The following is a 16413-nucleotide window of genomic DNA, read 5'->3' on the forward strand; positions in this document are numbered from 1 at the left end:
TCACTCCAGGTTTACTGTATCCCTTGGACCTTCTTATTGACGATGAACCACAGAAATTGCATCAGAATTAAATAGAAAATGCGCAATGCCGACTAAAGTACAAGAAGACTGACGCTTCTTACTGACTGTGCTTTGAACCATTGCTGTGACACTACTTATAGATTCCGATGCTTCAGTTCAGGTTTACTGTATCCCTTGGACCTTCTTATTGACGATGAAACACAGATATTGCATCGGAATTAAATAGAAAAGGAACAATGCCGACTTAAGTACAAGAAGACTGACTCTTCTTACTGTTTATGTTTTGAACCATTCCTGTGACACTAGTTTTGGATTCCGATGCATCACTTCAGGTTTACTGTATCCTTTGGACCTTCTTATTGACGATGAAACACAGTAATTGCATCGGAATTAAATAGAAAAGCCACGATGCCAACTAAAGTACAAGAAGACTGACTCTTCTTTCAGTCTATGATTTGAACCATTCCTGTGACACAAGTTATAGATTCCGATGCTTCACTCCAGGTTTACTGTATCCCTTGGACCTTCTTATTGACGATGAAACACAGGCATTGCATCGGATTTAAATAGAAAAGGCACAATGCCGACTTAAGTACAAGAAGACTGACTCTTCTTACTGTCTATGATTTGAACCATTCCTGTGACTGTAGTTATAGAATCCGATGCTTCACTTGAGGTTTACTGTATCCCTCTGACCTTCTTATTGACGATGAAACACAGAAATTGCATCGGAATTAAATACAAGAGGCACAATGCCGACTTAAGTACAAGAAGACTGACTCTTCTTACGTTCTATGTTTTGAACCATTCCTATGACACTAGTTATAGATTCCGATGCTTCAATTCAGGTCTACTGTATCCCTTGGACCTTCTTGTTGTTGTTGTTGTTGTGGTCTTCAGTCCTGAGACTGGTTTGATGCAGCTCTCCATGCCACTCTATCCTGTGCAAGCTTTTTCATCTCCCAGTACCTACTGCAACCTACATCCTTCTGAATCTGCTTAGTGTATTCTTCTCTTGGTCTCCCTCTACGATTTTTACCCTCCACGCTGCCCTCCAATACTAAATTGGTTATCCCTTGATGCCTCAGAACATGTCCTACCAACCGATCCCTTCTTCTGGTCAAGTTGTGCCACAAACTTCACTTCTCCCCAATCCTATTCAATACTTCCTCATTAGTTATGTGATCTACCCATCTAATCTTCAGCATTCTTCTGTAGCACCACATTTCGAAAGCTTCTATTCTCTTCTTGTCCAAACTATTTATCGTCCATGTTTCACTTCCATACATGGCTACACTCCATACGAATACTTTCAGAAATGACTTCCTGACACTTAAATCAATACTGGATGTTAACAAATTTCTCTTCTTCAGAAACGCTTTCCTTGCCATTGCCAGCCTACATTTTATATCCTCTCTACTTCGACCATCATCAGTTATTTTGCTCCCCAAATAGCAAAACTCCTTTACTACTTTAAGTGCCTCATTTCCTAATCTAATTCCCTCAGCATCACCCGACTTAATTAGACTACATTCCATTATCCTGGTTTTGCTTTTGTTGATGTTCATCTTATATCCTCCTTTCAAGACACTGTCCATTCCATTCAACTGCTCTTCCAAGTCCTTTGCTGTCTCTGACAGAATTACAATGTCATCGGCGAACCTCAAAGTTTTTATTTCTTCTCCATGAATTTTAGTACCTACTCCGAATTTTTCTTTTGTTTCCTTTACTGCATGCTCAATATACAGATTGAACAACATCGGGGAGAGGCTACAACCCTGTCTTACTCCCTTCCCAACCACTGCTTCCCTTTCATGCCCCTCGACTCTTATAACTGCCATCTGGTTTCTGTACAAATTGTAAATAGCCTTTCGCTCCCTGTATTTTACCCCTGCCACCTTCAGAATTTGAAAGAGAGTATTCCAGTCAACATTGTCAAAAGCTTTCTCTAAGTCTACAAATGCTAGAAACGTAGGTTTGCCTTTCCTTAATCTTTCTTCTAAGATAAGTCGTAAGGTCAGTATTGCCTCACGTGTTCCAGTGTTTCTACGGAATCCAAACTGATCTTCCCCGAGGTTGGCTTCTACTAGTTTTTCCATTCGTCTGTAAAGAATTCGTGTTAGTATTTTGCAGCTGTGACTTATTAAGCTGATAGTTCGGTAATTTTCACATCTGTCAACACCTGCTTTCTTTGGGATTGGAATTATTATATTCTTCTTGAAGTCTGAGGGTATTTCACCTGTTTCATACACCTTGCTCACCAGATGGTAGAGTTTTGTCAGGACTGGCTCTCCCAAGGCCGTCAGTAGTTCCAATGGAATATTGTCTACTCCCGGGGCCTTGTTTCGACTCAGGTCTTTCAGTGCTCTGTCAAACTCTTCACGCAGTATCGTATCTCCCATCTCATCTTCATCTACATCCTCTTCCATTTCCATAATGTTGTTCTCAAGTGCATCGCCCTTGTATAGCCCCTCTATATACTCCTTCCACCTTTCTGCTTTCCCTTCTTTGCTTAGAACTGGGTTTCCATCTGAGCTCTTGATGTTCATACATGTGGTTCTCTTATCTCCAAAGGTCTCTTTAATTTTCCTGTAGGCAGTATCTATCTTACCCCTAGTGAGATAAGCCTCTACATCCTTACATTTGTCCTCTAGCCATCCCTGCTTAGCCATTTTGCACTTCCTGTCGATCTCATTTTTGAGACGTTTGTATTCCTTTTTGCCTGTTTCACTTACTGCATTTTTATATTTTCTCCTTTCATCAATTAAATTCAATATTTCTTCTGTTACCCAAGGATTTCTACTAGCCCTCGTCTTTTTACCTACTTGATCCTCTGCTGCCTTCACTACTTCATCCCTCAAAGCTACCCATTCTTCTTCTACTGTATTTATTTCCCCCATTCCTGTCAATTGCTCCCTTATGCTCTCCCTGAATCTCTGTACAACCTCTGGTTCTTTTAGTTTATCCAGGTCCCATCTCCTTAAATTTCCACCTTTTTGCAGTTTCTTCAGTTTTAATCTACAGGTCATAACCAATAGATTGTGGTCAGAGTCCACATCTGCCCCTGGAAATGTCTTACAATTTAAAACCTGGTTCCTAAATCTCTGTCTTACCATTATATAATCTATCTGATACCTTTTAGTATCTCCAGGGTTCTTCCATGTATACAATCTTCTTTCATGATTCTTAAACCAAGTGTTAGTTATGATTATGTTGTGCTCTGTGCAAAATTCTACCAGGCGGCTTCCTCTTTCATTTCTGTCCCCCAATCCATATTCACCTACTATGTTTCCTTCTCTCCCTTTTCCTACACTCGAATTCCAGTCACCCATGACTATTAAATTTTCGTCTCCCTTCACTATCTGAATAATTTCTTTTATTTCATCATACATTTCTTCAATTTCTTCGTCATCTGCAGAGCTAGTTGGCATATAAACTTGAACTACTGTAGTAGGTGTGGGCTTCGTATCTATCTTGGCCACAATAATGCGTTCACTACGCTGTTTGTAGTAGCTTACCCGCATTCCTATTTTCCTATTCATTATTAAACCTACTCCTGCATTACCCCTATTTGATTTTGTGTTTATAACCCTGTAGTCACCTGACCAGAAGTCTTGTTCCTCCTGCCACCGAACTTCACTAATTCCCACTATATCTAACTTCAAACTATCCATTTCCCTTTTTAAATTTTCTAACCTACCTGCCCGATTAAGGGATCTGACATTCCACGCTCCGATCCGTAGAAAGCCAGTTTTCTTTCTCCTGATAACGACATCCTCTTGAGTAGTCCCCGCCCGGAGATCCGAATGGGGGACTATTTTACCTCCGGAATATTTTACCCAAGAGGACGCCATCATCATGTAATCATACAGTAAAGCTGCATGCCCTCGGGAAAAATTACGGCTGTAGTTTCCCCTTGCTTTCAGCCGTTCGCAGTACCAGCACAGCAAGGCCGTTTTGGTTATTGTTACAAGGCCAGATCAGTCAATCATCCAGACTGTTGCCCTTGCAACTACTGAAAAGGCTGCTGCCCCTCTTCAGGAACCACACGTTTGTCTGGCCTCTCAGCAGATACCCCTCCGTTGTGGTTGCACCTACGGTACGGCTATCTGTATCGCTGAGGCACGCAAGCCTCCCCACCAACGGCAAGGTCCATGGTTCATGGGGGGGTGGACCTTCTTATTGACCATGAAACACAGAAATTACATCGGAATTAAATACAAAATGAACAATGCCGACTTAAGTACAAGAAGACTGCCTCTTCCTACTGTCTACGTTTAAAACCATTCCTGTGACACTAGTTATAGATACCGATGCTTCACTCCCGGTTTACTGTATCCCTTGTACCTTCTTATTGACGATGAAACACAGAAATTGCATCGGAATTAAATACAAAAGGCACAAGGCCGACTTAAGTACAAGATGATTGACTCTTCTTACTGTCTATGGTTTGAACCATTTCTGTGACACTAGTTATAGATTCCGATGCTTCACTCCAGGTTTACTGTATCCCTTGGACCTTCTTATTGACGATGAAACACAGAAATTGCATCAGAATTGAATAGAAAATGCTTAATGATGACTTAAGTACAAGAAGCCTGACTCTTCTTCCTGACTATGATTTGTACCGTCCCTGTGAAACTAGCTATAGATTCCAATGCTTCACTCCAGGTTTACTGTATCTCTTGGACCTTCTTATTGAAGATGAAACACAGAAATTCCATCGGAATTAAATACAAAAGGCACAATGCCGACATTAGTACAAGAAGACTGACTCTTCTTACTGACTATGTTTTGAACCATTCCTGTGACACTAGTTTTAGATTCCGATGCTTCACTTCAGGTTTACTGTATCTCTCTGACCTTCTTATTGACGATGAAACACAGAAATTGCATCGGAATTAAATACAAAAAGCGCAATGCCGAATAAAGTACAAGAAGACTGACTCTTTTTCCTGTCTACGTTTTGAACCATTCCTGTGACACTAGTTATAGACTCCGATGCTTCACTCCAGGTTTACTATATCCCTTGGACCTTCATATTGACGATGAAACACAGATTTTGCATCGGATTTAAATACAAAAGGCACAATGCCGACTTAAGTACAAGAAGACTGACTCTTCTTACTGTCTATGATTTGAACCATCCCTGTGATAGTAGTTATAGATTGCGATGCTTCACTCCAGGTTTACTGTGTCCCTTGGACCTACTTATTGACGATGAAACACAGAAATTGCATCGGAATTAAATACAATTGGAACAATGTCGACTTAAGTACAAGTAGACTGACTCTTCCTACTGTCTATGCTTTGAACCATTCCTGTGACACTAGTTTTAGATTCCGATGCTTAACTTCAGGATTAGTGTATCCCTTGGACCTTCTTATTGACAATGAAACACAGAAATTGCATGGGAATAAATACAAAAGGCACAATGCCGACTTAAGTACAAGAAGACTGACTCTTCTTGCTGTCTATGTTTTGAACCATTGCTGTGACACTAGTTATAGATTCCGATGCTTCTCTCCAGGTTAACTGTATCCCTTGGTCCTTCTTATTGACGATGAAACACAGAAATTGCATCGGATTTAAATACAAAAGGCACAATACCGACTTAAGTACAAGAAGACTGACTCTTCTTACTGATTATGATTTGAGCCATTCCTGTGACACTTAAATTCCGAGGATTCACTTCAGGTTTACTGTATCCCTTGGACCTTCTTATTGACGATGAAACACAAAAATTGCATCGGAATTAAATACAAAAGGCACAATGCAGAATTAAGTACAAGAAGACTGAATCTTCTTACTGTCTATGTTTTGAACCATTCCTGTGACACTAGTTATAAATTCCGATGCTACACTCCAGGTTTACTGTATCCCTTGGACCTTCTTATTGACGATGAAACACAGAAAATGCATCAGAATTAAATAGAAAAGGCACTATGCCGACTTAAGTACAAGAAGACTGACGCTCCTTACTGACTATGTTTTGAACCATTCCTGTGACACTAGTTATAGATTCCGATGCTTCACTTCAGGTTTACTATATCCCTTAAACCTTCTTATTGACGATGAAACACAGAAATTGCATTGGAATTAAATAGAAAAGGCACAATGCCGACTTCTACATCTACATCTACATTGATACTCCGCAAGCCACCCAACGGTGTGTGGCGGAGGGCACTTTACGTGCCACTGTCATTACCTCCCTTTCCTGTTCCAGTCGCGTATGGTTCGCGGGAAGAACGACTGTCTGAAAGCCTCTGTGCGCGCTCTAATCTCTCTAATTTTACACTCGTGATCTCCTCGGGAGGTATAAGTAGGGGGAAGCAATATATTCGATACCTCATCCAGAAACGCACCCTCTCGAAGCCTGGCGAGCAAGCTACACCGCGATGCAGAGCGCCTCTATTGCAGAGTCTGCCACTTGAGTTTATTAAACATCTCCGTAACGCTATCACGGTTACCAAATAACCCGGTGACAAAACGCGCCGCTCTTCTTTGGATCTTCTCTATCTCCTCCGTCAACCCGACCTGGTACGGATCCCACACTGATGAGCAATACTCAAGTATAGGTCGAACGAGTGTTTTGTAAGCCACCTCCTTTGTTGATGGACTACATTTTCTAAGCACTCTCCCAATGAATCTCAACCTGGTACCCGCCTTACCAACAATTAATTTTATATGATCATTCCACTTCAAATCGTTCTGTACGCACACTCCCAGATATTTTACAGAAGTAACTGCTACCAATGTTTGTCCCGCTATCATATAATCATACAATAAAGGATCCTTCTTTCTATGTATTCGCAATACATTACATTTGTCTATGTTAAGGGTCAGTTTCCACTCCCTGCACCAAGTGCCTATCCGCTGCAGATCTTCCTGTATTTCGCTACAATTTTCTAATGCAGCAACTTCTCTGTATACTACAGCATCATCCGCGAAAAGCCGCATGGAACTTCCGACACTATCTACTAGGTCATTTATATATATTGTGAAAAGCAATGGTCCCATAACACTCCCCTGTGGCACGCCAGAGGTTACTTTAACGTCTGTAGACGTCTCTCCATTGATAACAACATGCTGTGTTCTGTTTGCTAAAAACTCTTCAATCCAGCCACACAGCTGGTCTGATATTCCGTAGGCTCTTACTTTGTTTATCAGGCGACAGTGCGGAACTGTATCGAACGCCTTCCTGAAGTCAAGAAAAATAGCATCTACCTGGGAGCCTGTATCTAATATTTTCTGGGTCTCATGAACAAATAAGGCGAGTTGGGTCTCACACGAACGCTGTTTCCGGAATCCATGTTGATTCCTACATAGTAGATTCTGGGTTTCAAGAAATGACATGATACGCGAGCAAAAAACATGTTCTCAAATTCTACAAGAGATCGACGTAAGAGATATAGGTCTATAGTTTTGCGCATCTGCTCGACTTAAGTACAAGAAGGCTGACTCTTCTTACTGTCTATGTTTTGAACCATTCCTGTGACTCTAGTTATAGATTCCGATGCTTCACTTCAGGTTTACTGTATCCCTCTGACTTTCTTATTGACGATGAAACACAGAAATTGCATCAGAATTAAATACAAAAGGCACAATGCCGACTTAAGTACAAGAAGAATGACTCTTCTTACGTTCTATGTTTAGAACCAATCCTATGACACTAGTTATAGATTCCGATGCTTCAGTTCAGGTCTACTGTATCCCTTGGACCTTCTTATTGACCATGAAACACAGACATTACATCGGAATTAAATACAAAATGCACAATGCCGACTTAAGTACAAGAAGACTGACTCTTCCTACTGTCTATGTATAAAACCATTCATGTGACACTAGTTATAGATTCCGATGCTTCACTCCAGGTTTACTGTATCCCTTGGACCTTCTTATTGACGATGAAACACAGAAATTGCATCGGAATTAAATACAAAAGTAACATTGCCGACTTAAGTACAAGAAGACTGACTCTTCTTACGGACTATGACTTGAACCGTTCCTGTGACACTAGTTATAGATTCCGATGCTTCACTTCAGGTTTACTGCACCCCTTGGACCTTGTTATTGACGATGAAACACAGAAATTGCATCTGAATTAAACACAAAAGGCACAATGCCGACTTAAGTACAAAAAGACTGACTCTTCTTACTGGCTATGTTTTGAACCATTCCTGGGACACTAGTTATAGATTCCGATGCTTCACTTCAGGTATACTGTATCCCTCTGACCTTCTTATTGACGACGAAACACAGATATTGCATCGGAATTAAATACAAAAGGCACAATGCCGACTTCAGTACAAGAAGACTGATTTTTTTTACTGACTATGTTTTGAACCATTCCTGTGACACTAGTTATAGATTCGGATGCTTCACTTCAGGTTTACTGTATCCCTCTGACCTTCTTATTGACGATAAACACAGAAATTAAATCGGAATAAAATAGAAAAGGCACAATGCCTACTTAAGTACGAGAAGACTGACTCTTCTTACTGGCAATGTTTTGAACCATTCCTGTGACACTAGTTATAGATTCCGATGCTTGACTTCGGTTTTACTGTATCCCTTGGACCTTCCTATTGACGATGAAACACAGAAATTGCATCAGAATTAAATACAATAGGCAAAATGCTGACTTAAGTACCAGAAGACTGACCCTTCCTACAGTCTATGTTTTGAACCATTCCTGTGACACTAGTTATAGATTCCGATGCTTAACTTCAGGTTTACTGTATCCCTTGGACCTTCTAATTGACGATGAAACACAGAAATTAGATCGTAATTAAATAGAAAATGCACAATTCCGACTTAAGTACATGAAGACTGCTTCTTCTAACTGTCTATGTTTTGAACCATTCCTGTGACACTGGTTATAGCTTCAGATGCTTCACTTCAGGTTTACTGTATCCCTTGGACCCTCTTATTGACGACGAAACACAGAAATTGCATCGGATTTAAATACAAAAGGCACAATACCGACTTAAGTACAAGAAGACTGACTCTTCTTACTGTCTATGTTTTGAACCATTCCTGTGACACTAGTTATAGATTCCGATGCTTCACTTCAGGTTTACTGTATCCCTTGGACCTTCTTATTGACGATGAAACACAGAAATTGCATCGGAATTAAATACAAAAGGCACAATGCCGACTTAAGTGTAGGAAGACTGACCCTTCCTACTGTCAATGTTTTGAACCATTCCTGTGACACTTGTTGTAGATTCCGATGCTTCACTTCAGGTTCACTGTATCCCTCTGATGTTCTTATTGACGATGAAACACAGAAATTGCATCGAAAATCAATACAAAAGGCACAATGCCGACTTAAGTACAAGAAAACTGACTCTTCTTACTGTCTGTTTTGAAGCATTCTTGTGACACTAGTTATAGATTCCGATGCTTCACTTCAGGTTTGCTGTATCCGGTGGACCTTGTTATTGACGATGAAACACAGAAATTGCATCTGAATTAAACACAAAAGGCACAATGCCGACTTAAGTACAAAAAGACTGACTCTTCTTACCGGCTATTTTTTGAACCGTTCCTGTGACACTAGTTATAGATTCCGATGCTTCACTTCAGGTATACTGTATCCCTCTGACCTTCTTATTGACGATGAAACACAGAAATTGCATCGGAATTAAATACAAAAGGCACAATGCCGACTTCAGTACAAGAAGACTGATTTTTTTTACTGACTATGTTTTGAACCATTCCTGTGACACTAGTTATAGATTCAGATGCTTCACTTCAGGTTTACTGTATCCCTCTGGACCTTCTTATTGACGATAAACACAGAAATTGCATCGGAATAAAATAGAAAAGGCTCAATCCCGACTTAAGTACAAGACGACTGATATTTCATACTGTGTATCTTTTGAACCGTTCCTGTGACACTAGTTGTAGATTCCTATGCTTCACTTCAGGTTTACTGTATCATTTGGACCTTCTTATTGACGATGAATCACAGAAATTGCATCGGAGTTAAATACAAGAGGCACAATGCCGACTTAAGTACAAGAAGACTGACGCTCCTTACTGACTATGTTTTGAACCATTCCTGTGACACTAGTTATAGATTCCGATGCTTCACTTCAGGTTTACTATATCCCTTAAACCTTCTTATTGACGATGAAACACAGAAATTGCATCGGAATTAAATAGAAAAGGCACAATGCTGACTTCTACATCTACATCTACATTGATACTCCGCAAGCCACCCAACGGTGTGTGGCGGAGGGCACTTTACGTGCCACTGTCGTTACCTCCCTTTCCTGTTCCAGTCGCGTATGGTTCGCGGGAAGAACGACTGTCTGAAAGCCTCCGTGCGCGCTCTAATCTCTCTAATTTTACACTCGTGATCTCCTCGGGAGGTATAAGTAGGGGGAAGCAATATATTCGATACCTCATCCAGAAACGCACCCTCTCGAAGCCTGGCGAGCAAGCTACACCGCGATGCAGAGCGCCTCTATTGCAGAGTCTGCCACTTGAGTTTATTAAACATCTCCGTAACGCTATCACGGTTACCAAATAACCCGGTGACAAAACGCGCCGCTCTTCTTTGGATCTTCTCTATCTCCTCCGTCAACCCGACCTGGTACGGATCCAACACTGATGAGCAATACTCAAGTATAGGTCGAACGAGTGTTTTGTAAGCCACCTCCTTTGTTGATGGACTACATTTTCTAAGCACTCTCCCAATGAATCTCAACCTGGTACCCGCCTTACCAACAATTAATTTTATATGATCATTCCACTTCAAATCGTTCTGTACGCACACTCCCAGATATTTTACAGAAGTAACTGCTACCAATGTTTGTCCCGCTATCATACAATCATACAATAAAGGATCCTTCTTTCTATGTATTCGCAATACATTACATTTGTCTATGTTAAGGGTCAGTTGCCACTCCCTGCACCAAGTGCCTATCCGCTGCAGATCTTCCTGTATTTCGCTACAATTTTCTAATGCAGCAACTTCTCTGTATACTACAGCATCATCCGCGAAAAGCCGCATGGAACTTCCGACACTATCTACTAGGTCATTTATATATATTGTGAAAAGCAATGGTCCCATAACTCTCCCCTGTGGCACGCCAGAGGTTACTTTAACGTCTGTAGACGTCTCTCCATTGATAACAACATGCTGTGTTCTGTTTGCTAAAAACTCTTCAATCCAGCCACACAGCTGGTCTGATATTCCGTAGGCTCTTACTTTGTTTATCAGGCGACAGTGCGGAACTGTATCGAACGCCTTCCTGAAGTCAAGAAAAATAGCATCTACCTGGGAGCCTGTATCTAATATTTTCTGGGTCTCATGAACAAATTAGGCGAGTTGGGTCTCACACGAACGCTGTTTCCGGAATCCATGTTGATTCCTACATAGTAGATTCTGGGTTTCAAGAAATGACATGATACGCGAGCAAAAAACATGTTCTCAAATTCTACAAGAGATCGACGTAAGAGATATAGGTCTATAGTTTTGCGCATCTGCTCGACTTAAGTACAAGAAGACTGACTCTTCCTACTGTCTATGTTTAAAACCATTCATGTGACACTAGTTATAGATTCCGATGCTTCACTCCAGGTTTACTGTATCCCTTGGACCTTCTTATTGACGATGAAACACAGAAATTGCATCGGAATTAAATACAAAAGTAACATTGCCGACTTAAGTACAAGAAGACTGACTCTTCTTACGGACTATGACTTGAACCGTTCGTGTGACACTAGTTATAGATTCCGATGCTTCACTTCAGGTTTACTGTACCCCTTGGACCTTGTTATTGACGATGAAACACAGAAATTGCATCTGAATTAAACACAAAAGGCACAATGCCGACTTAAGTACAAAAAGACTGACTCTTCTTACTGGCTATGTTTTGAACCATTCCTGTGACACTAGTTATAGATTCCGATGCTTCACTTCAGGTATACTGTATCCCTCTGACCTTCGTATTGACGACGAAACACAGAAATTGCATCGGAATTAAATACAAAAGGCACAATGCCGACTTCAGTACAAGAAGACTGATTTTTTTTACTGACTATGTTTTCAACCATTCCTGTGACACTAGTTATAGATTCGGATGCTTCACTTCAGGTTTACTGTATCCCTCTGACCTTCTTATTGACGATAAACACAGAAATTGCATCGGAATAAAATAGAAAAGGCACAATGCCCACTTAAGTACAAGACGACTGACTTATCTCACTGTCTATGTTTTGAACCGTTCCTGGGACACTAGTTGTAGATTCCGATGCTTCACTTCAGGTTTACTGTATCATTTGGACCTTCTTATTGACGATGAAACACAGAAATTGCATCGGAGTTAAATACAAAAGGCACAATGCCGGCTTAAGTACAAGAAGTCTGACTCTTCTTACTGACTATGCTTTGAACCATTGCTGTGACACTAGTTATAGATCCCGATGCTTCACTTCAGGTTTACTGTATCCCTCTGACCTTCTTATTGACGAGGAAACACAGAAATTGCATCGGAATTAAATAGGTACGCCACAGTGCCTACTTAAGTACGAGAAGACTTACTCTTCTTACTGGCAATGTTTTGAACCATTCCTGTGACACTAGTTATAGATTCCGATGCTTGACTTCGGTTTTACTGTATCCCTTGGACCTTCCTATTGACGATGAAACACAGAAATTGCATCAGAATTAAATACAAAAGGCAAAATGCCGACTTAAGTACAAGAAGACTGACCCTTCCTACAGTCTATGTTTTGAACCATTCCTGTGACACTAGTTATAGATTCCGATGCTTAACTTCAGGTTTACTGTATCCCTTGGACCTTCTTATTTACGATGAAACACAGAAATTGCATCGGAATTAAATACAAAAGGCACAATGCCGACTTAAGTGTAGGAAGACTGACCCTTCCTACTGTCAATGTTTTGAACCATTCCTGTGACACTTGTTATAGATTCCGATGCTTCACTTCAGGTTTACTGTATCCCTCTGATGTTCTTATAGACGATGAAACACAGAAATTGCATCGAAAATCAATACAAAAGGCACAATGCCGACTTAAGTACAAGAAAACGAACTCTTCTTACTGGCTGTTTTGAAGCATTCTTGTGACACTAGTTATAGATTCCGATGCTTCACTTCAGGTTTGCTGTATCCGGTGGACCTTGTTATTGACGATGAAACACAGAAATTGCATCTGAATTAAACACAAAAGGCACAATGCCGACTTAAGTACAAAAAGACTGACTCTTCTTACCGGCTATGTTTTGAACCGTTCCTGTGACACTAGTTATAGATTCCGATGCTTCACTTCAGGTATACTGTATCCATCTGACCTTCTTATTGACGATGAAACACAGAAATTGCATCGGAATTAAATACAAAAGGCACAATGCCGACTTCAGTACAAGATGACTGATTTTTTTTTACTGACTATGTTTTGAACCATTCCTGTGACACTAGTTATAGATTCAGATGCTTCACTTCAGGTTTACTGTATCCCTCTGGACCTTCTTATTGACGATAAACACAGAAATTGCATCGGAATAAAATAGAAAAGGCTCAATCCCGACTTAAGTACAAGACGACTGATATTTCATACTGTGTATGTTTTGAACCGTTCCGGTGACACTAGTTGTAGATTCCTATGCTTCACTTCAGGTTTACTGTATCATTTGGACCTTCTTATTGACGATGAATCACAGAAATTGCATCGGAGTTAAATACAAAAGGCACAATGCCGACTTAAGTACAAGAAGACTGACTCTTCTTACTGACTATGTTTTGAACCATTCCTGTGACACTAGTTATAGATCCCGATGCTTCACTTCAGGTTTACTGTATCCCTCTGACCATCTTATTGACGAGGAAACACAACAATTGCATCGGAATTAAATAGATACGCCACAAAACCTACTTAAGTACGAGAAGACTGACTCTTCTTACTGTCTATGTTTTGAACCATTCCTGTGACACTAGTTATAGATTCCGATGCTTGACTTCGGTTTTACTGTATCCCTTGGACCTTCTAATTGACGATGAAACACAGAAATTGCATCGGAATTAAATACAAAAGGCACAATGCCGACTTCGGTACAAGAAGACTGATTTTTTTTACTGACTATGTTTTTTACCATTCCTGTGACACTAGTTATAGATTCGGATGCTTCACTTCAGGTTACTGTATCCCTCTGACCTTGTTATTGACGATAAACACAGAAATTGCATCGGAATAAAATAGAAAAGGCACAATGCCGACTTAAGTACAAGACGACTGACTTTTCTTACTGTCTATGTTTTGAACCGTTACTGTGACACTAGTTGTAGATTTCGATGCTTCACTTCAGGTTTACTGTATCACTTGGACCTTCTTATTGACGATGAAACACAGAAATTGCATCGGAGTTAATTACAAAAGCCACAATGTCGACTTAAGTACAAGAAGACTGACTCTTCTTACTGACTATGTTTTGAACCATTCCTGTGACACTAGTTATAGATCCCGATGCTTCACTTCAGGTTTACTGTATCCCTCTGACCTTCTTATTGACGAGGAAACACAGAAATTGCATCGGAATTAAATAGATACGCCACAGTGCCTACTTAAGTACGAGAAGACTGACTCTTCTTACTGGCTATGTTTTGAACTATTCCTGTGACACTGGTTATAGATTCCGATGCTTGACTTCGGTTTTACTGTATCCCTTGGACCTTCTTATTGACGATGAAACACAGAAATTGCATCGGAATTAAATACAAAAGGCACAATGCCGACTTAAGTACAAGAAGACTGACCCTTCTTTCAGTCTATGATTTGAACCATTCCTGTGACACTAGTTATAGATTGCAATGCTTAACTTCAGGTTTACTGTATCCCTTGGACCTACTTATTGACGATGAAACACAGAAATTGCATCGGAATTAAATACAATAGGAACAATGTCGACTTAAGTACAAGTAGACTGACTCTTCCTACTGTCTATGCTTTGAACCATTCCTGTGACACTAGTTTTAGATTCCGATGCTTAACTTCAGGATTACTGTATCCCTTGGACCTTCTTATTGACGATGAAAAACAGAAATTGCATCGGAATAAATACAAAAGGCACAATGCCGACTTAAGTACAAGAAGACTGACTCTTCTTGCTGTTTATTTTTTGAACCATCCCTGTGACACTAGTTATAGATTCCGATGCTTCACTCCAGGTTAACTGTATCCCTTGGTCCTTCTTATTGACGATGAAACACAGAAATTGCATCCGATTTAAATACAAAAGGCACAATGCTGACTTAAGTACAAGAAGACTGACTCTTCTTACTGATTATGATTTGAGGCATACCTGTGACACTTAAATTCCGAGGATTCACTTCAGGTTTACTGTATCCCTTGGACCTTCTTATTGACGATGAAACACAGAAATTGCATCGGAGTTAAATACAAAAGCCAAAATGCCGACTTAGGTACAAGAAGACTGACTCTTCTTACTGACTATGTTTTGAACCATTCCTGTGACACTAGTTATAGATCCCGATGCTTCACTTCAGGTTTACTGTATCCCTCTGACCTTCTTATTGACGAGGAAACACAGAAATTGCATCGGAATTAAATAGATACGCCACAGTGCCTACTTAAGTACGAGAAGACTGACTCTTCTTACTGGCTATGTTTTGAACTATTCCTGTGACAGTAGTTATAGATTCCGATGCTTGACTTCGGTTTTACTGCATCCCTTGGACCTTCTTATTGACGATGAAACACAGAAATTGCATCGGAATTAAACACAAAAGGCACAATGTTGACCTAACTACAAGAAGACTGACGCTTCTTACTGTCAATGCTTTGACCCATTCCTGTGACACTTGTTATAGATTCCGATGCTTCACTTCAGGTTTACTGTATCCCTCTGATATTCTTATTGACGATGAAACACAGAAATTGCATCGAAAATAAATACAAAAGGCACAATGCCGACTTAAGAACAAGAAGACTGACTCTTCTTACTGTCTATGTTTTGAACCATTCCTGTGACACTAGTTATAGATTCCGATGCTTCACTTCAGGTTTACTGTATCTCTTGGACCTACTTATTGACGATGAAACACAGAAATTGCATCGGAATTAAACACAAAAGGCACAATGAAGACTTAAGTACAAAAAGACTGACTCTTCTTAATGACTATTTTTGAACCATTCCTGTGACACTAGTTATAGATTCCGATGCTTCACTTCAGGTTTACTGTATCCCTTGGACCTACTTATTGACGATGAAACACAGAAATTGCATCAGAATTAAACACAAAACGCACAATGCCGACATAAGTACAAAAAGACAGACTCTTCTTACTGACTATGTTTTGAGCCATTCCAGTGACACTAGTTATAGATTCCGATGCC

Source organism: Schistocerca serialis, chromosome 3, assembly GCF_023864345.2.
Source record: "Schistocerca serialis cubense isolate TAMUIC-IGC-003099 chromosome 3, iqSchSeri2.2, whole genome shotgun sequence".
NCBI classification, from domain to species: Eukaryota; Metazoa; Arthropoda; class Insecta; order Orthoptera; family Acrididae; genus Schistocerca; species Schistocerca serialis.